Source organism: Aotus nancymaae, unplaced genomic scaffold, assembly GCF_030222135.1.
Source record: "Aotus nancymaae isolate 86718 unplaced genomic scaffold, 86718_ANA_hifiasm-v0.15.2.pri h1tg000033l, whole genome shotgun sequence".
NCBI lineage: Eukaryota > Metazoa > Chordata > Mammalia > Primates > Aotidae > Aotus > Aotus nancymaae.
In genome coordinates, this window is record NW_026988447.1 from 1,103,343 (window position 1) to 1,125,838 (window position 22,496).

The 22,496-nt window shown below is 40.5% G+C and overlaps 1 protein-coding gene and 1 pseudogene across 1 annotated transcript in view; one reads left to right on the top strand and one right to left on the bottom strand.

Annotated features, from left to right (window-relative positions):
- Positions 1-22,496, bottom strand: part of LOC135277717 (carboxypeptidase E-like) — a 131,749-nt gene that overhangs the window by 85,734 nt on the left and 23,519 nt on the right. The window lies entirely within an intron of this gene.
- On the top strand, positions 16,401-18,649 carry LOC135277773 (trifunctional enzyme subunit alpha, mitochondrial-like; annotated as a pseudogene).

A 22,496-nucleotide genomic window follows, 5' to 3' on the forward strand; every position in this document is an offset into this window, starting at 1 on the left:
GGTGGCGCGTGCCTGTAATCCCAGCTACTCAGGAGGCTGAGGCAGGAGAATTGCCTGAACCCAGGAGGCGGAGGTTGCGGTGAGCCGAGATCGCGCCATTGCACTCCAGCCTGGGTAACAAGAGCGAAACTCCGTCTCAAAAAAAAAAAAAAAAATTTATCTTAAAATGACATTTAACAAAAACTAATTATTCCGAATGCTTAAATTATCTAACCCGCAACTTCAGAAGAATGGTTATTTGCATGCTTGAGTACGTACGTGGGCACAGAACTGCTATTCCCATTAAAATCAGGGGAAAAGACATACTATGTTACAGTGTACTAGAAATTCTGGACTATTCAATTATGCATATTAATAAATTATAATATATAAACTTAAAAATATAAAGTGCTGACACCGTATACAAATTATACAGTATACTCAGAAAAAACAGAAAAAGTCAACTAGACATCTTCTGTAAAATGTTGATAAAAATAAGCAAACAAACTGGACAGCCATTAGAATTCAGAGTTCAACAGAAAGGTCAAAAACAAAATGATTATATGAAAAGTCAGTTATTTTACTCCAACAAGAAGTTAAAAATATAATGAAATAATTTATCCAGAGTAGCAATAAAAATATTGTTTGCATAGGAATGACTATAATGAGAAGTATTATCACCAATATTAACTGCTGTAATTTTCAGAGAAACAAAAGATACAAAATGTTCACTTTTTTTCAGATTTATGCTTTGGTGCATTTTCACTCAAAATAAAAAAGAGAATGTTTATTAAGTGATAATATGATATGAAGACCTTCTAGAAGACTAACTGGTGGGAATAACAAAGCAAAGAAAATCATTAAAGAGATAAAATCTAAGAAAAAGCGTGAGGATAGCACTAGGCCTTTGAGATATTAAGACACAGTCATACACATAAGACTACAAATGCGAAAAAAATAAAGTGGGAAACAACTATGTATGCGTAAATCCCAGAAATAAGCTATTATATTTTTTATTTTCATATTTGATAAAAAAAAATTATAAATCTCTGTTTAAAAATATTATCCAATGAAGAAGTTTGGTTCAATTGACTAGGAACTCGCAGAAAAATAGTGTTTAGATTTTTTTTTTTTTTTTTTTTTGAGACGGAGTTTCACTCTTGTTTCCCAGGCTGGAGTGCAATGGCACCATCTCGGCTCACCGCAACCTCCTCCTCCTGGGTTCAGGCAATTCTCCTGCCTCAGCCTCCTGAGTAGCTGGGATTACAGGCACGCGCCACCATGTCCAGCTAATTTTTTGTGTTAGTAGAGATGGGGTTTCACCATGTGGAACAGGATGATCTCGATCTCTTGACCTTGTGATCCACCCGCCTCGGCCTCCCAAAGTGCTGGGATTACAGGCTTGAGCCACCGCGCCCGGCCAGTGTTTAGATTTTTAACTACCACCACACAATAAAGACTGTGTTGGTTGGTTGGTTGGCTGATTTTTGAAATTTTTAATGGGGTAGTTCCCAACTGGAGATTTGAGTCAGATTCTCCTCTGGAGCTTTCTTCACATGCATGTATGTGCCTGGGGACCACCCTTAGACAAATCCAAAGGACAAGGAGTCTCATGGACAATGGGCTTATGTAATCTAATGTGCAAAACCCCTTCTGCCATTAAGAAGCACTGTCCTATCAGGAAGAGCTGAAAGACACAGAACTGAATTCAAATTCTGACTCTGCTATTAGGTATGTGACGTTAGGAAACTGACTTGGTTTTTGTGATCTTACATTTCCCCAATTATAAAATGAGAATGAAAATAATAACTATTTTAAAATGTTATTTTGAGAATTAAATAAAATGACTTATGTAAAGTACCTAGATTTCATGATTCTAATTCATTAAAAAACACACTGATACATGAGTTTGTTTCTCTATCTGGAAAACCACATCTTTAAAAGTAAAACAAATTTTTATAATAAATTTCATTTTTTTGCCTTCAGTTCTCAAGAGAAAAGGAAGAAGCATCACCACACGCTCAGCTCCCAGCCTTTTACTTTACTCAGTTAAACTTAAAATACAAAACTTAGTCTTGAGCAAGTGTGGCTAAAAATCTAAGAGAGAAACAACAAAATAGAGAAGAATCCAACATATCCTATTACTATTTCTTCTAAAGAAGGAGAATGGAGCATCTACAATTTCTTATGCATGAAATCAAAGACATATTCTGGTACGTAGCAGAAATGCTTAAATGACCCAGAAAAGGGTTGTAAGAACCCTGGCTTATTTGATTACTTAAGTTGCACACCACCAGAACACCATGGAGTATGTAGTTCTGAATTAAAATGTAATCACAGAAAACTAGGTCCCAAACTATCAAAAAATGATTCCCAATTCTAAATGTTCAGCCACATATATCTTAGAACATTTACAATAATTTTTTTTTAAATTCTCCCATACCACTCCAAATGATCAGTTTTCCCTGCTATAATTCTTCTCTCAACTTTCAAATTCAAATTCTTTGCTTTAAAGCTAGCATTGTGATTTGTCATTTTCTATATCCCCTTCCAAAAAAACTCTCTAATGGAAAAAAATGTTTAGTACATTCTTTTAGTTAGAAAATTCTCATTGCTACCTTAGCAGCCTACTAATATTCTTGGGAGAATCCTTTCTTACATCAAAAATGTGGAAAGAACAGATTTAATAAAAATTCAACAGATTTTACGCAAAACAAAACACTTTTTATAATTTTGGTCACAGTCTCTAAGTAAACAAAACTTCTATTCTAATGGAATAACGCACCTCTCATTTTTATTATCCTGACACAAATACACACTTACTTAATATTCTGTTTCTGTCCTATCACTGTTCCCTGTAACACTAGCAAATAGTTTTAATTTTCCCCAAAAACCTCAAACTACAGATGGATAATTTTATAAACGTTGTGATTTTTAGCACAATCACTCCTCACTGAACACTTCCTGTCACCATCTGCCTCTTTTAAGGCCAAATAGGACTTTTCTTGGCTTGTTTATTTTTCTCCACAATCTGTTGTCTGACATTTTTCTCACCACCTTCTGGCCTTCTGTATTTTTGGATAGCTGCTCCAATCTGCACTCTTCCCACTCTTGTGTCTCCTGATTTTTCCAATGGGTCTTGAATGTCAATCAGTGGGCTGTTCTCATTCACACAGAATGTGTTTGCTTTACCACTGGCTGGTGATATTTGTGTTTTAAACAACACTCTTATTAAATCCCCGAGTCCATTATTCTTGATAACTACCTACATGGGTGTCATAAAATCTCAGTTTGCCTGTCAGAACTCAATTCCAAGAATACGACATGGATTTGATCTTGAAGTCGTTCATAAGTCGCACTTAGTGAAATGCGCCCACACAGAACATAAAAAAAAAAAAAAAAGTAAGGTAGACTTTGTTAATACTGAACAGAAGATGACTAATGGTTCTCAATTTTCACATCCACTATAAATTATTTATTAAGTGCCCACCATGTTCCAGGCACGATTTCAAGAGCTGGAGACTTAATGGGTTTTTTTTAAAAAAAGACAGACAAAATATTAAAGTTGTAATAAAAGAAACTGAACTTATGGTCGTAGACACTTTGGGATGAGTGAAATGGTGAGGCTTCACGGTTACACTCATAGGACCTAGTTAACTGAGTGCTCTTTTCTACATTGCTTTCTCTGGGTTAAAATCATGATTCTAAGTGAAATGCATTCTTTACCATCAAAAAAGACAAAGCTAATGATAAAAAAAAATTTATTGCCAATAAATATTTGTGGAATAAATGAATGAATGAAGGGCTGCCAGTTCTACTATTCGTAGTTTTATAATCCTAAAGTCAATTAAACTCTCTGAGCCTGCTTCCTTATCTGTAAAATAGAAGTATAATTCCTACTTCATTACATTGTTGAATGAAAAGAGATAATCTCTACGAAGGCCTGACTCTTAGAAGCTGCTCTATAATGAATAGCTCTGTCTCCAAGTCAAAGGCAATTCAGTAATACCCAGGGAATTATATTTAACTTAGTCCAAATATTTTTATATGGCTACATTTGACTTCTAGGAAATTTACTCATTTTTTTAAAAGTTTAAACTAAGGAGAATTGGACACTTTCCCAATTTTTATAACCATCAACATCCTATCTGCTGGCATTCCTCCACCCCACTCACCCATTCCCTCTTCCCCCGACAATCCATTCCGTATTATTTTCTAGTCTAAGAAAATGGCTCGCTCTTTCTGTCTCCTAAGCCCAGTGGTTTATTTGCACCTTTTGTAAATAAACCTGACAACTTTCTAAATAAAACCTAACCCCACTCCTGCAAGATTACAGTGAAGAAAACATCTCATATGATAAAGAGAAGCTGGATGTCAGAATACTTTTTTTTTAAATTCCATTCATTTGTGGACTCATTCACACATTCAAACATATTTTCTGAGTCCCCACTGTGTGCCAGGCACTGTCCAAGCTGCTGAGAATACAGTGCTGAGAGAGAGACAGAGAAGGTCCCTGGTGCCACTGAGCTTATAGTCTAACAGGATAAACGACTGCAAAACAGGGTGATGAGGAGGCATATGTGGTACCACCACACCATCTAGGACAAACCTATATAACCCAGGCCAGGCGAATCAAGAAGCCAGAAGCCCTACTGCAAAATCTAGTGATTGAGAAAACAGCTATGCAATGATGGGGAAGATCAGTCCAAGCAGAGGAAATGGCAGGTGCAAAGCCTGGCATTAGCAGAGTTTGGGGGCTCTGGAGATCAACAAGTTATGTGGAGGAGCCTACGCTGTCTACTGCATATTCTCCCCTTGCTGGTTTCTGCTGTGTTACCCTAAAGTCCTCCAGCACTCTTTTGTGTAAGTGCCTCAGCCTGCCATGAGCTACACTACTGGAAATTTAAAACAATATTTTGTGTCTCCCCTAGGGGCTAGAGCATTAAGGGGAGCAGCGCCCCTACCCCCAGCTAGCCCAATAGTGACAGTGGTCATCTCAGAGAACCCCCGGAGTGGTAGGTGAATGAATGAAGAGTGGGCAGAGTCAGGGCCAGAGGCTCGGTAAAGCCCCCTCTCACGTGCCTTCTCCCTCCATTGCCAAGCTTAGAAGATCGGGCTTAGCTTGATTAAGGAGGCCAGAAAGCTTCTCTACGCTTTACTTCTGGGCAATGACTTCATATCAGTTATTGTTACGGTTGAGGTGGCACAGGAATATGGAAGCAGCTGAGCTGGCAGGGGAGTGCAGGTGGGAAGATCCCTTGTGTAGTCCGGGCCTTAAGTTTGAAAAAAAAAAAACATTAATGCCATGCCTAGAACTGCAGAACCCAAGGCCAGCTTCTAATACCCTATTTTATACTTAGTGTTTACCTCTGGGGGATCTAGATCCTAAAGAAAACTAAACTAAACAAACCAACAAAAATCTGTGTCATTCTTGGACTGAACAAAAAAACATGCATCCCTTCTCTTGTATTACCCAAAAAGAAGACACGGGACTTCTAAACATGTGACAAATATATATATGCACTATACCTGTGTATCACACAAATATGTACTATATGTATGCATGTAATATATGTGTATTGCATATACTATATCTGTACTAGACAAACATAAATACATGCTAATATATGACAAATATAACATGTAATATATCACTATATAAATGTATTTGCATTAACTTGGATCTCTATATTTCTATGTCATTTAAATTATACACTTGAGCTATGAAATAATTAGGTGAATAGGAGAAATAATTAGAGAATAAGAGAGACACATGGAATATATAATAAATGTTTACCAAGGCCGGGCGCGGTGGCTCACGCCTGTAATCCCAGCACTTTGGGAGGCCGAGGCGGGTGGATCACGAGGTCATGAGATCGAGACCATCCTGGTCAACATGGTGAAACCCCGCCTCTACTAAAAATACAAAAGATTAGCTGGGCATGGTGGCGCGTGCCTGTAATCCCAGCGACTCAGGAGGCTGAGGCAGGAGAATTGCCTGAACCCAGGAGGCGGAGGTTGCAGTGAGCCGAGATCGCGCCATTGCACTCCAGCCTGGGTAACAAGAGCGAAACTCCGTCTCAAAAAAAAAAAAAAAAAAAAAAAAGTTTACCAAAAAGATTTTACTCATGGTGAAAATCTAAGTATTAGTCATTATTAATTGTCCCAAAACACATATTAAAGGAAAATAATACTGAGAAAATATTAAAGATTGTGGTGACAGCTCCTCTGAGCAAAAGGAGCTGCTTTCATTTTGCTGTATTTAATCCAAATGATAAAGGAATTTATTACAATTACCCTCTAGGTAGCAGTAGTTTTAAAAAATAACCCAAATCTGTTCTGACACAATAGCTCTCTAGAGAATAATAGCAGATCCGACAAAGTGACAGAGGAAGAAACCCACCTCATCTGCTGCCCCTATATAGAGAGAAATAGATTAACTCATTGCCATGGAATCCTGTAAAGATCATTCTCCAAAGGTTTTTCCAACAATTAGAAGGTCAATGATCTAGAAATATTTTTGGGATCGACACTATTAACATTTTCACTAATTATATCTATTTATGACTTGTCAGCAGCAAGGCTGAGGATGGGATAAATTCAAGATTCAAAACCAATGTCTTGTTCAAACACATTCATTTGGAATTAATTTGGAGTAATGGGGTGATTATGAGAAAACTCATTCTTCTAGTGCTAATTATATTTTGTTTTTCTAAAAAAATAATGGCTGTTTTTCCAATCTGGCATTTTGCAATATCACTGAAGTTCACTTCGAAATGCAAATATATCCTAAGACAATAACCAGCTGCCCCTGCAGTGAGGTGGTGCTTTTTAAGCTTGATCTGGTTTCTGGATGTATTTCTCTAAATTATTTTATATATACACTGTAAATAAGTATATATGTGTATATATGTAAATATATATGTATGCATGTGTATATACATATATATATATAAAAACCCTTATCTCTGTATTTTCCTCATCCAGGATGATCTGCTTTAAAGAAGGGTGAGTTTATATAGTCTGAGTGTACTTGTTAAGATCATCCTATTCATCATAAGATTATTAAAAATGTATGCCTTTGTTTTTATTTGCCATGAAAAGAAAGATCCCTTTGGGATAAAATAGATTTTTATCTAAAGAGGCAGAGCTGTCTTCAAGATAAATTTAATCTGATCAATTCAACAGATTAAGATCCTTTTCAAATAGTAATTCCTCAAATTATTTACATAATTTATGAAACAGTGAAAGCTTAAAATATAAATTGCATAGCCTTAAAATTTCTAGATCTTTCATGTATTCTATTTTTGGTATATTATTGCAGGAAAATACATATAAATCTTTTGAAAAAATAACAAAACCAAGACCTTTTTTCCCCAGTATGCTATGAGAGCTCAGTAAATGTTTCAAACTGAACATTTTTCTTGTCCATTTTAAAATAGAATACTTCTCAAATGCTATTAATAATTTAACTTAGAATAGAATCATAAATATGCATGAATGGAAGATCACTTCCTCTATCCCCATGCTCAAAGACCTTAGACTAAGCATTTCCAGAAAGATAAACAGCTGCCCAGTTTTCAGGTATCTCCCGGCACGTCGATGCCAGAAGCTCTGAGAAAAAGAAAAGGCTTACATGACATCTGTGACCTCTTGAGCTGTGTTGGTCGTCCGCCCCTCTGTATTCCTGTTCATGCCTATAACATAACTCCTGGCATGTACCTTAATTATCTGTTTACACAGGAATTTCTCACTCAAAAGTTTCCAAAGCATTTTAGTGATCCTTGCTTTTTATTTGAGGAAGCTCAGAAAAGTTAAGTACCTGTCTTAAAGTCTCAAAGGTAGTACATGAGAAAGCCAGAATTCAACTAAGAGCTATCTCAGTCCAAAGCCCCTTGAATTCTCCATCTCATTATGTTTCTGCCCCAAACACAGCATCACTCCTAATGAAGCTGGTGTTCAAAGCACTCCTGCTAATTGATTACATGTATGAATGCCTTACATTCTGGGATACCATGTTGGGTCCTGGAGAGAACTGTGTGAACAAGATTCCCATTCTCTATTCCCAGTTCTTCACTTCGGACCCAGCATCACCTGATATGCAGGGCCGTGGTCTCAGGGAAAGTGTTGGTGGACAGGCGATTACAACACATTGTAGAGACGTGGCATTAAGGTAGAGATAAAAAGAAGGGACAAGAATAGCCACTTAAGAAAGAGTCAGAGGGAAGAAGGGAAGAAAAGAATGTGGAGGCAGGGGAAATGGTATATACATGTAAGAGGCAAGAGAGTCTGTTTTGTTAAAATCAGAAAAGTCCTGTAGGGCTAGGGCTCAGAGATTGCACGTGTGATGCTGCAGAGGTGTGCAGGGATCCAGCCAGAAGAATCTCAAGCGCATGCTAAAAAGTCTGGGTTTGATCCTAAGTGAAACAGTGAGCAACTGCAGGGGGTTAAGCAGAGGAACAATACAGATTTTGTGTTTGAGAAAATCACTGGTTTATAACGGTGGGAAAAGAAATGGAGTACATGGCTGATTAGAGGCTGGGAAGCCAATGACTGAGGCCTTGAAGGAGTGAAGATGATGACTCTAGAACGTCTCTCCAGCATGCAAATTTAAATAGATCACCATTTGATTTTTAAGCATGTTCATATTTTTTAAATATGAAGAAGCATGCCTTTCTCATCTCCCTCTCAGGGTTGTTTTTAAGATCTTTTTTTTTTTTTAAAAAAAAAGATGAGGTTTCACCCTGATGGCCAGGCTGGTCTTGAACTCCTGACCTCAGGTGATCCACCCACCTTGGCCTCCCAAAGTGCTAGGATTACAGGCGTGAGCCACCACACCCGGCCTGTTTTTAAGATCTTATAAGATGAAGTGCACAATGCTGCCTGCCTAAGACAGGACATGAAAACTCTGTGCAAGTGACACAACTCCTCTGTGTCTGCCTCAGTTTCCTAATTTGTAAAATAGAGATAATAATGGTAACTGATTCATAGGCTTCATTGGGAGGATTTAATGAAATAATGCCTGTTTTATTTATTGTCTTTTTTCCAGCATCTAGAATTTTTCCTGGTATGTAGTAAGTGCTTACTAACATTAGTATTTATTTGAAAATTATAGAGGATTATGTAGTTGTAAGGTGTCAACATAACTAAAAAAGATATTTAATGTCTACAATTTGCTCACCACCAAAAAAAAATCATATTTTAAAAAATCCACAATCTCTCAAGAATGTATGTTCTTATAAACATAAAGGTAAGTTTACAACTTTCTCTTCTGTTTCTTCCTCAACTTTTCCATGATGTGCTTTATCCTTTCAAACAAAACCTCTCCTGTTTAACACATTGTAAACCCCAACATTCAGGCTGGCTGGGGCCCAAATGCCTTCTAAAATCACTGAAACCTGCTCTGCCTGTAGACAGAGAGTGTTCCAGTGTACAAGTTGTGGCTTGGGTACAGCTTGACGCATCTGAAAGACATTAACTCAGCCAATGGTAGCTGCTAATTGTACCAAAATAGTTACCAATGATTACAAAAATTATGGTTCTCTTGTGGAAGGAAAGTGCTGTCATTTTAAAGAGATGGTTTCATCCTCCTGGAGGAATGTAGAGACTCTCCGGCCCCCACCACCCTTCTTCCCATTCCTTCCAGGTAAAAGTTTTCTCCTTTATCACCAGCCACAGGTGCAGTGCTTCACTGGGCAGAACCAGAATCCACTCAACTACTTACCATACACAGTAACAAGAGCACACTTTTCACTTTGAATTTTTGTAATTTTTATTGCATTAATCATTTGATCAGACAAACCAGATCTGCTTGCCATGTGCCCTACATTCTTACAGGTATTGAGGTCTCCATGAGAAAACCCCCTCAAGCATGTCACAAGGATTCCATGTGAGCTATGACAAATTAGAAATCAAGTGGCCATACTCAAAGAGGAGGCAAAGCTGGTTTCCATCTTTATTCGATGGAGAGTGAAAAGGAGAAGATGCATTCATTGATAAAGTCTATTCCTGGCTAATTATTTAGCAACTGGTATGACACTGATTTATCAACTGTGTAGAACGTCAAGTGTACCAACCAGGTGGTGACTGTGAGCTCTGCAGAATGACACAAACTAAATAAAACAAGGGATCAGGAAAGAAGGAAGGTCAAAGAGTAGGAGGGAGAAAGAAAGGAAGAGGAACGGAGAGAAGGAAGATTGAAAAAAGAAGTTGACAAAAAGTCCATTTATAAATAAACAAGTACTGATAGCACCTCTCTTATTCGACTAAAAAACTCCCTTTCCAACAATGTCTTTTTGTTTTAATGATTTGTTTTCACAGAGGAGAAAAAAAAATTCCCTCTGGAGAGGAGAAGGAGGCCAACTCTTGAAATAATGAGTCAGATTTTTTTTTTTTTTTTGAGACGGAGTTTCGCTCTTGTTACCCAGGCTGGAGTGCAATGGCGCGATCTCGGCTCACCGCAACCTCCGCCTCCTGGGTTCAGGCAATTCTCCTGCCTCAGCCTCCTGAGTAGCTGGGATTACAGGCACGCGCCACCATGCCCAGCTAATTTTGTGTATTGTTAGTAGAGATGGGGTTTCACCATGTTGACCAGGATGGTCTCGATCTCTTGACCTCGTGATCCACCCGCCTCGGCCTCCCAAAGTGCTGGGATTACAGGCGTGAGCCACCGCACCCGGCCATGAGCTGGATTTTTATCTTAAGTCATACTGTGCTCAAGATTCTCTAGGTAATTTTGAAATAATCACTTCCCTATGTCCCTTAGCATTGGAAAGACTATGTAAATATCCTCCATTCGCCCTGCTCTCTGGTCTTGGATTTATCTACTAATATAGCCAAGAAATTACCTTTGACGTCCCCTGAAATCTGGCTTTCTGCTAGACTGTCAATCCTTTATCCTCAGATCCTGAAACATCCATAGAAAGGGAACCCCAAAATGCAAGTGTGTGTGTGTGCGCGCGCGCGCACACACACACACACACAGCCTTTCTGCCTTCCTAAATCGGAAAGGCATAGTAGCACCATAAATTACAAGAAAAGAAAATTAATTTTGAGCTAAGTTTTCTCATTCTCTAATATCAGGTTTCGGTTAGATATTAATATTTAAAATATCTTCTAATACATTATTCTACCTTCCATTTGAGGAAAGGAACAAATGTAAACACAAATATGGTCCCCTTCTCTTTGTAACTTTTCTTTTCTTTCCATTTTTTAATAGCTGCAAACTTACAGGACTTCTGCCTCTTAAATCAAATATTACTTAAATTCTATTTCAGCACCTTCTGGGATGACAACATTCCAAATACGTAATAAAAATAAATTGCCATTAATAGCTAGGTCTTTGGCAGAGTTACCGGCCTGTTTTATTTACTTACCCAGTGCCGGTGTGATTTTCTACTTTGAGCACAGCTGTGAACAAGACTATTAATAATCAGGCTGCAAGAAAAAGGAGTCAGTTCATAGCTCTGTAATTCAATGATCTTTCTAACGTTTTATAAATTATAGCTGTTCTGAGTGAGTCATTCGCATAGTTCGATTGACCCATTAAGACCTCTGATTTTTTTTAATGGAGTCTCCCTCTGTCACGCAGGTTACAGGGCAGTGGCCTGATCTCAGCTCACTGCAAACTCTGCCTCCCAGATTTAAGCAATTCTCCTGCCTCAGCCTCCCGAGTAGCTGGGACTACAGGTGCCTGCCACCACCCCCAGCTGATTTTTGTGTTTTTAGTAGAGAAAGGGGTTTCATCATGTTGGTCAGGTTGGTCTCAAACTCCTAACCTTACGTGATCCCCCTGCCTTGGCTTCCCAAAGTGCTGGGATTACAGGCGTGAGCCACTGTACCTGGCCTCTGGTTTTTGTGGGGTTTTTTTAGGGGAAAAAAAAAAAACAAAAAAAAACTGTGTGGTTCATAAATAAAACTACTGGCCGGGCACAGTGGCTCACGCCTGTAATCCCAGCACTTTGGGAGGCCGAGGTGGGTGGATCACGAGGTCAAGAGATCGAGGCCATCCTGGTCAACATGGTGAAACCCCGTCTCCACTAAAAATACACAAAATTAGCTGGGCATGGTGGCACGTGCCTGTAATCCCAGCTACTCAGGAGGCTGAGGCAGGAGAATTGCCTGAACCCAGGAGGCGGAGGTTGCGGTGAGCCGAGATGGTGCCATTGCACTCCAGCCTGGGTAACAAGAGCGAAACTCCGTCTCAAAAATAAATAAATAAATAAATAAATAAATAAAACTACTTTGGAAAGAGGGCAACTGGCACACAATCCTGAGAGCCTGTAAGCCCCATTAACCCAAGGCCTGCAAGGAAATTCTACAGAATTCAACAACATGAAGGGGCCTCCTGAGTGAGCACAAAGTAAGTATAAATAAACTACAGTATAAAATAATTCAATAAAGACTGGCTCATCCTAGTTTGTTCCAGGATAAGATCACCACAGTATTTCACAGTTTCTTAGAAAAGCATTGCTATGCTGCTATTATTGATAGTTTCTTTATCAAGATTTCATCAGTACGCTGAAAGACTCAGAAAGAAAAGTCATCACATTAAGTCCATTATTTATTTTAGTCTCTCACACAAGTGGCACCGATTCACTGAACCTGACTGTGGATATAAGCATGGGTGGAGAACAGGCGTGGTGGCTCATGCCTGTAATCCCAGCACTTTGAGAGGTTGAGGTGGGTGGATCACCTGAGGTCAGGAGTTTGAGACCATCCTGGCCAACATGGCAAAACCCTGTCTCTACTGAAAATATAAAAATCAGCCAGACATGGTGGTGCACACCTGTAATCCTAGCTACTGAGGAGGCTGAGACACGAGAATCACTTGAACCCAGGAGGCGGAGGATGCAGTGAACCGAAATCACATCATTGCACTCCAGCCTGGGTGACACACGGAGACTGAGTGAAAAATTTTAACCAACCTCACTCCTATTACTTTCCCGTATTCAGTGTCATAATCTGACGTTTAAGTTCTCTCTCTGCATTTCCCACATCAGCCATTCCAGAGCCACCACCCACTCCACCACAGACATACTTGCTTATGTGCTCAAGAGCTTAGCTGCTCTAGGCATACTTGTGACCGAACAGATCTAAGAAGTGACAGTTGCTGTCTGATTTCACCAGGTGAAGGTAAACACTTGAGATTATCCATTAACCAATCCATTCCATAATGTCTCCTGCAGAAACTTTTTTCAGTATTCTAATCAGAATTACTGTTTTCTCCCTCTATGCACACTTAGCCTTTTGTGACTATTACTGACTTTATATTATTTTCTCTGTGTCTCCCTCTACCCCAACTGAAGGCTTTTCAGGTATCGGGATACATGGGGGAACCATCACAGTGCACTACAATGGCTCTCAAAGTGTGTCCCTGAACCAGTGGCATCAGAATCCCTGGGAACTTGTCAGAAAAGCAAAATTTCATGCCTACCTCAGACCTACTGAATCGGGGTAGGTCTGGGGATGGGACCCCAGCAGTCAGAGTTTTAACAAGCCCTCCAGGTGATTCTGATGCAGGCTCAAAATTGAGAACCCCCGGTATATCAGAGTAAGTATGGGTTTTGGAAGCAGAAAATGTAAGGCTTTTAAATTCCTACTGCACCCCTTATTAGCTGATGACATTAATCAAGTTGTTTGCTATTTCCGAGTTACCTCTACTCACCTATGAAATTCATGACCTAAAAATATTGCTGAGGGGTGGATGTTTTTAAAAATAGCAGTCTTTTCAAAAAGTCGTGCTGGGACAATGGGATATCTACCTGCAAAAGACGGAAGGTGGACCCTCTACCTAGCCCTTAAAAAAATTAACTCAAAATGGATCCAAGATTTAAATGCGAGAGTTAAAGTGTTGTACTGGAGCGAGCACAGAAAGTCAACAGCAAGACTAAAGTGTGCCAAATTGCAGGGTCTTTATTGCCGATGGCCACAGAGGACTCACATCTCTCCAACCTGTGGCCCCAAAAGGAGGGTGTCAAGACCTTTTATGCCCGTAAACCATCTCGGGGGTGAGGGTGGGGGCGGGGGTGGGGGTGAGGGGCTTCAGAAATTCCGAAGGCCCGAGGACTTTGGACATTCCATTAATCACCTCCTGGGCGGAGATGAGGGTGAGGGGCTCTGGACATTCCGATTGTTACTTAAGTGGTTCACAGAAGTCAAGATAAGCGTTAGTTTGCACAGTGCCTGGGTAGGGTGGAAATTACAGACCTTAGTTACTTATTACAAGTCGCCGGGGCCAAGATGGCGTGGGTTTGGACTGCTTGCCTGTCACATTAAGGTTACAGAGAGCAGTTTCAACAGAAAGCCGAGGTATGGTTGAGGTATGCAGTTTTATGGGGCTTTTACCATGTCTCAAAAGCTGTAACACTCTTAGAAAAAAACATAGGTGTAAATCTTTGTGACCTTAGATTAGGCAATGGTTTTTTTAGATATGACACAAAGAGCACAAGAAACACAAGAAAAAATACATAAATCGGACCACATCAAAATGTAAAATGTCTATACTGGAAAGGACACTACCAAGAAAGAAGACAACCCACAGAATGGGAGATACACGATTTTTGCAAATCATGTATCTGATAAGGAACTTGGTTCTAGAATACATAGGGAGCTCTTACAACTCAACAATAATAAGACAAATTGCCCAATTGAAAATGAATAGACAGCCCCAGGTGCAATGGCACATGCCTGTTGTCTCAGCTACTTGGGAGGGTGAGGCAAGAGGATCCCCGGAGCCAGGAGTTTGAAACACAGAGGAACTCCGTCTCTAAAAAAAAAAAAAAAAAAAAAAAAAAACTGGGCTGGGCGTGGTGCACTTTGGGAGGCCAAGGTGGGCAGATCACCCGTGGCCAGGAATTGAAGACCAGCCTGGCCAACATAGCAAAATCCCGTCTCTACTAAAAAAAGAAAATAAATAAAAATTGGCCAGGCGTGGTGGCAGGTGCCTGTAATCCCAGCTACCCAGGAGGCTGAGGCAAGAGAATTGCTTGAACCTGGTAGACGGAGGTTGCAGTGAGCCAAGATCATGACGCCACTGCACTCCAGTCTGGGAGATAGAGCAAGACTCCATCTCAAAAAAAAAAAAAAAAAAAAAAAAAAAATGGAGCCTGGCATGATGCTTGTAATCCCAGCAACCCACTTGGGTTACTTGGGAGGCTGAAGTGGCAGAATCCCTTGAGCCTAGGAATTTGAGACCAGTCTGAGCAACATAGCCAGATCCAATCTTAAAAAAAAAAAAAAAGGAATGGAAATTTCTCCAAAACAGATATATATGGTCAATAAGCACATGAAAAGATGTTTAATGTCATTAGTTATCAGGAAAATGCAAATCAAAACAATATTAAAATATCACTCCACACCCAATAGAATGGCTATAATCTCAAAATGACAGCAAAAAACAAGTTGGCGAGGATATAGAGAAATTGGGAACTTTGTACACTGCCGATGGGAATGTAAATGGTGCAGCCATTTTGGAAAACAGTCTGGCAGTTCCTGAAAATCTTAAACAAAGAATTGCAATACGACCCAGCAATTCCACTGCTAGGTACATACCCAAAAGAAATAAAAACACGTATCTACAAAAACTTGTCCATGAATGCTCATAGCAGACTTGTTCATAATAGACAAAAAATGGAAACAACCCAGATCTCTAGCAACTGATGAAAGGAAAAATAAAATATGGTAAATCCACACAATGGAGTACTAATACATGCTACAGCATGGGTGAGCCTTGAAAACGTCATGCTGAGTTAAAGGAGCCAGCCACAAAAGACCACAGATTGCATGATTTGATTTATACGAAATGTCTAGGATAAGCAAATCTATAGAAACAAAAAGCAGATTAGTCTGGCTGCCTAGAGTTGTTGGAGCAGGATTGGGAGGAAATGGGAAAATGAGGAGTGATTGCTAATGGGCATGGGGTTTCTTTTTCAAGTGATGATATAATTGTTCTAAAATTGTAGCAATGGCTGCACAACACTGTGAATATACTATAAGCCATTGAATTTTACTTTTAATTGTTTGATCTATTTGGTATGTGAATCCTATCTCAATAAAGCTGCAACAAAATAACAATGACCACAGAGCTTTTCAGCCATTAAAATATTGAATCAAAGAGGCAGGGAGGGAGCTTAAGAATAGTTCAACTCTGAAGTCTGAGGAAGAGACTGTGAAGTCAGTTCATTTGTATTCTCTTTGGTTATGATAAATCAAAAAAGCTAATACAAAAGAGAAGAATGAAATTAAAGAGACACGCTCTCCACTGCTGTCCTCTTCAGCTCAACATGGGGGCCTACCGGGTGACTGGCAACCGCAGCTGCTTCTCTGCCTTCAGGGTCCTCCGCTCCAGAGGTTACATATGCCGCAATTTTACAGGGTCTTCTGCTTTGCTGACCAGAACCCATATCAACTATGGATCAAAGGGCATGTGGCAGCGATTCAAATTAACTCTCCCAATTCAAAGGTAATACACTGAATAAAGAGCTGCATTCAGAGTTCATAGATGTTATGAATGAAATCTGGGCTAATGATCAAATCAGAAGTGCCGTCCTTATCTCATCAAAGCCAGGCTGCTTTATTGCAGATGCTGATATCAACCTGTTAGCTGCTGCAAGACCCCTCAGGAAGTAACACAGACATCACAAGAAGCACAGAGAACATTTGAGAAAGGAAAAGTCCACAAAGCCTGTAGTGGCTGCCATCAGTGGATCCTGCCTGGGAGGAGGACTTGAGCTTGCCATTTCCTGCCAAAACACAATAGCAACGAAAGACAGAAAAGCAGTATTTGGTGCCCCTGAAGTCTTGCTGGGGATCTTACCAGGAGCAAGAGGCACACAAAGGCTGCCCAAAATGGTGGATGTGCCTGTTGCTTTTGACATGATGCTGACTGGTAGAAACTTTCATGCAGACAAGGCAAAGAGAATGGGACTGGTTGACTAATAGATGGAACCCAGGGCCAGGACTAAAACCTCTAGAGGAACGGACAATCGAATACCTAGAAGTTGCAATTACTTTCGCCAAAGGACTGGCTGATAAGATCTCTGCAAAGAGAGATAACGAGTTGGAGATTGGTAGAAAAACTGACAGCGTACACCATAACTATTCCGTTTGTCAGGCAACAGATTTACAAAAAAGTGGAAGAAAAAGTGCAAAAGGCCTTTAGCCTGCACCTCTGAAAATAATTGATGTGGTCAAGACTGGAATTGAGCAAGGGAGCGATACCGGTTATCTCTCTGAATCTCAGAAATCTGGAGAGATCGCAATGACCAAAGAATCAAAGGCCTTGATGGGACTCTACCGTGGTCAGGTCCTGTGCAAGAAGGACAAATTTGGAGCTCCACAGAAGGATGTTAAGCATCTGGCTATTGTTGGTGCAGGGCTGATGGGAGCAGGCATCATCACCCAAGTCTCCATGGAAAAGGGGCTAAAGACTATACTTAAAGATGCCATACTCACGGGGCTAGGCCGAGGACAGCAACAAGTGTTCAAAGGATTGAATGATAAAGTGAAGAAGAAAGCCCTAATATCATCTGAGAGAGATTCCATCTTCAGCAACTTGACTGGCCAACTTGATTACCAAGGTTTTGAAAAGGCCGACATGGTGACTGAAGCTGTGTTTGAGGACCTTAGTCTTAAGCACAGAGTGCTAAAGGAAATAGAAGCGGTGATTCCAGGTCACTGAGTTTTTGCCAGTAACACATCTGCTCTCCCAATCATGAAATGCTGCTGTGAGTAAAAGACCTGAGAAGGTGATTGGCATGCACTACTTCTCTCCCTTAGACAAGACGCAGCTGCTGGAGATTATCACAATCGATAAAACCTCCAAAGACACCAGCGCTTCAGCTGTAGCAGTCAGTGTCAAGCAGGGCAAGGTCATCATTGTGGCTAAGGATGGACCTGGCTTCTATACCACCAGGTTTAATGTCATTAGTTATCTTGCACCCATGATGTCTGGAGTCATCCAAATCCTCCAGGAAGGAGTTGACCTGAAGAAGCTGCATTCCCTGACCACAAGCTTTGGCTTTCCTGTGTGTGCCGCCGCAGTGGCGGATGATGTTGGTGTGGATTTAGCACAACATGTGGCTGAAGATCTGGGCAAAGCCTTTGGGGAGCAGTTTGGAGGTGGAAACCCAGAACTGCTGACACAGATGGTGTCCAAGGGCTTCCTAGGTCGTAAGTCTGGGAAGGGCTTTTACATCTATCAGGAGAGTGGAAGAGTAAGAATTTGAATTCTGACATGGATAGTATTTTAGTGAGTCTGAAGATGCCTCCTAAGTCTGAAGTCTCCTTAGATGAAAACATCCAGTTCCGCCTGATGACAAGATATGTCAATGAGGCAGTCATGTGCCTACAAGAGGGGATGTTGGCCAGACATGCAGAGGGAGACATCAGACCCGTCTCTGGGCTCAGCTTCCTGCCTTGTCGTGGAGGGCCTTTCCGCTTTGTGGATCTGCATGGCACCGAGTAGATAGCGGACCGGCTCAAGAAGTATGAGGCTGCCTGTGGAAAACAGTTCACCCCATGCCAGCGGCTAGCCGGCCACACTAACAGCCCTATCAAGAAGTTCTCCCAGTGGGCAGGTCTCATGCCTCGCTCGGTCAGTGCACTAACCCCAGCTACCGGCTGTGCTGGTTCTCCAACAGAGTGGCGTCTAGATTTATCAAAGCAATGAAAAGGAAGACAAACTCTGGCATTGGGATTGCTTCCTGATTTAAGTGCCTTTAGCCGCCGGGCGCGGTGGCTCATGCCTGTAATCCCAGCGCTTTGGGAGGCAGGTGGATCGCGAGGTCAAGAGATCGAGACCATCCTGGTCAACATGGTGAAACCCCGTCTCTACTAAAAATACAAAAAATTAGCTGGGCACGGTGGCACGTGCCTGTAATCCCAGCTACTCAGGAGGCTGAGGCAGGAGAATTGCCTGAACCCAGGAGGCGGAGGTTGCGGTGAGCCGAGATCGCGCCATTGCACTCCAGCCTGGGTAACAAGAGCGAAACTCCGTCTCAAAAAACAAAAATAAACAAATAAAAATAAAGTGCCTTCAGCCAAGACCACCTCTCCCTCCTGGTGAAGTTTGACTGTGAATTAGAGTTTGCACTTCCTATTGGAAGGTGGAATCCACTATGCTCACTGTGTAAGCCCCGAGGCCTAGAGTGGCAGCTAAGAACCATCTGGAGCCATCTCTGCCTGTTCCTCCCAGGAGGCCAGGGTGGCCAAGGGTGGTGAGGGCAATTCTGCACCCAGCCAAACACATAACAATAAAAACCAAACTCTGTTAAAAAAAAAAAAATTAAATTAAAAACATGAATTACAAGAGGCTTTCAACATCCTCTTTTTTATGTTGTCAGCAAGCCAGAAAACACATTCCCCATGGCATATGTTACCATTTAAATTTTGTTCAACAATTAAATCATTGTCACATTAATAGTGGAAGTAGGATTTTAGAGCTGGGGCCCCAATGATTATCTATTCCAACTTCCAGATTTTAAAAATACAGACCTCTGTAACATTTTTCATACCACTCCACACTGCTTCCCCATTTCAGTGTGCAGACATTTTTATTTAATGCAATTCTAAAAAACTGTTTTCTGGAACATGTGTTTCATGGCCTCAAGAATATGATTTTTAAAAATTTTTTACATTGTTGTCTTTTCACATTTGGTGACAATGAGCCTTTCTTTGTTTCAATGACAGGTGGTGATGGTTTCCTTTGTGATACACACATCATGAAACAGTCGCCTTCGGTTTTTGCTTTTTAATAGCTTGCTTACATTAAGTTGTGCAGAGCTATGAAAGGATCAGATAGCAATCAAACAAAATACTCTTCCTAATCATCGTTAATATCTAGTTGATTCCCAGTGGTGACTTTTTCAATCTGAGTTCAAATTTGGTGTGCCTGCATTTTAGTTCAGGACCAGATATTTCCCAGTGTTCGATTATTTCAACTCCAGAAAAGGGGAAGAAGAGTCTGGCATTTTACATTCCAGATTTCAAAACGACAATCTATTTCCAAAGAAAAAATATCTTAAAAATATTTTTTAAAAACAAGGGTAGTTTTCTCATTTCTGTTTTTCTACTTGCCACATTCCTCAGGTTTTCATATTGACTCCTCTTCAGGGGAGAGTGAATCTTTCTGTGACATATTTACAGGTTTATATTTTAATTTACATAGTGCATTAGGCCATTCTTGCATTACTATAAAGAAATACCAGAGACTGAGTAACTTATTCAGAAAAGATGTTTAATTGGCTCGCGGTTACACAGGCTGTACAAGCATGGTGCTGGCATCTACTCGCCTTCTGAGGAGGCCTCAGGGAGCTCTTACTCATGATAGAAGTGGGAGCATGCATGTCACATGGAGAGAAAGAGACCAAGGCAGGGGAGGTGTCACACACTTAATCAGATCTTATGAGAATTCACTCTTCACCGGGGGATGGCGTCAAACCATTCATGAGGAATCTGCCACCATGATCCAAACACCTCCCAGCAGGCCCCACCTCCAACACTGGCCATTATATTTTAACATGAGATTGGGCAGGGACAAATATCCAAACTATAGGTGTCATGTAACAGGCCAGAATCACCAGAAACACCAACATCCTTTAAGACTGAATTATGCATCTCAGTAATTCTATGTAACTATGAGAATCATAAAGGTTATAAATGGGACCAGTCATTTATAAAATTCATTCAAAGATCTGAAGAGGTGAGTAAGCGTCTAAGCAAGTACTGAGAGAATCAGGCTGAAAATGTTGGCCACCATTACTATTAGCACATTTTACTTCTCTTTCACAAATAAATGGGTACAAAACAGTGGTGGCCTCTGGATCCATAAGGAAGTTTTATGGCATCTTTATTAAATACATCTTTTTGATGTAAATATTTTACAACCTTCTGAAGAAAGAACTGATATAAAAATAAAATAATCTGTTCATTTATCACGTTTCCCTAGTTACCCTTTCCTCTTCATTCCATTGTCTCCACACCCTTCCAAGTCCTCCTCAAATTATGCCAGTATTACTTTAACAACCTTTTGCCCAGCCTTCTCGCCTACTTCTAACACATTTGGTTTAATGTTAAAATAACAAATTTTACTACAACACCACTTTCCACAGAATCATTCCATGCTTACAAGACTGCAGAAGCCCCTGTTACCCACCATAGTATCTAAATTCCTCTGTCCGGCTTTCAGGGTCTCATATATTGTGGTATCACCCAATTTTTCCAGAAGTATTTCATGTTCCCCCATACGTGAACTCTCCCCCACTCAGGAAGACAGATGTTCTACAAGACAAGAAATAACAGGAGGAGAATAAGGTTTGGGAAATAATAATAATTTCTACTATTCATGAAGCGTATGTTGTGTGCCATGAATTGTGCTCAGCACATTACATGTGCTACTTCATTTTACCCGCACATAAACCTTATATGACAGGTGTCATGATTTTACAGAGTGGAAGCTGAGCCACAGAGACTTTCTTCTTTAAGATCATTTAGCTATTAAATGGCAGAGCTGGTAGGCTTCTGTCTCACTCCAATGCTCAAGTTTTTGTCCACGTTAAGTTTCACTTACAGTAAAGGTGTACTAGGCAGGTGGATATGCCAATCTGAAGCTCGGGGGGCGAGAAACAAGGGTTATATTTTTCCATTGCTGGCTTCTAGTTAACTGCATCTGTTGTAATGAGTGAGCTTGTCTATGGAAAATGTGTGTAATGAGGAGAAGAAACCAAGAGCAGAACTCTAAGCAATGGCACCACTTACATAGTGGACAGAAGAGAAGGCCTCAGGAAAGACTGAGAGGGTGTCAGGAGAACCAGAAGAATTATCCAGCACAAATCAGAGAACTGGAGTTTCAAGACACACTAAAGAAGAAGAATTAGCTCTATAAAGAAAAAAATATCAAATAGGGTCAAGTAAGATAAAGATTGAAAACCACTCATTAGAATTAGTGGTTAAGAGCTGGGGTAACTCATAAGTTATCATCCAGACCAGGGCAGTTTTGAGGATGAAAGAGGGCTCTATTAACAAATACCCCAGAAACAGTGAATATGGTGCAAACTGAGACATAAGGCCACCCTATTAAGAAGTCACTAGCGCCCTCTGTGAAAACCATTTGAAAAGAGTAATACAGTGACCGCCACAAGGATGTGAGTTCAGGAATGAATGTGTGTTGAAAATAGTATGTAATCTTTCAAAAAGCTTATTTTATTCCTTCTTTACTCCCACTGCTTCACTTGACTAGGCTTTAAAAAAGAAAGGTTTAGTTTGATGAATGGATGAGAAAAATGGTGAGTATCGAGGGTGAAACCGCCCTTCACGTACTCCTTATCCATTTGCTTGCCATCTTCCTCTTGACTACTGAAACTACTTCCCCAAATGTCCCCAATGACTTCCAATCAGTGCTGGAGTGAATGACCTTTCCTGTATCCTCAACTTCCACAGTATTTGACATCGTCATATGCCCCCAGTCCTATCTTGAGACTGCAGCTCTGAATTACACCTACTAGCTCTCTTTCCCTGAC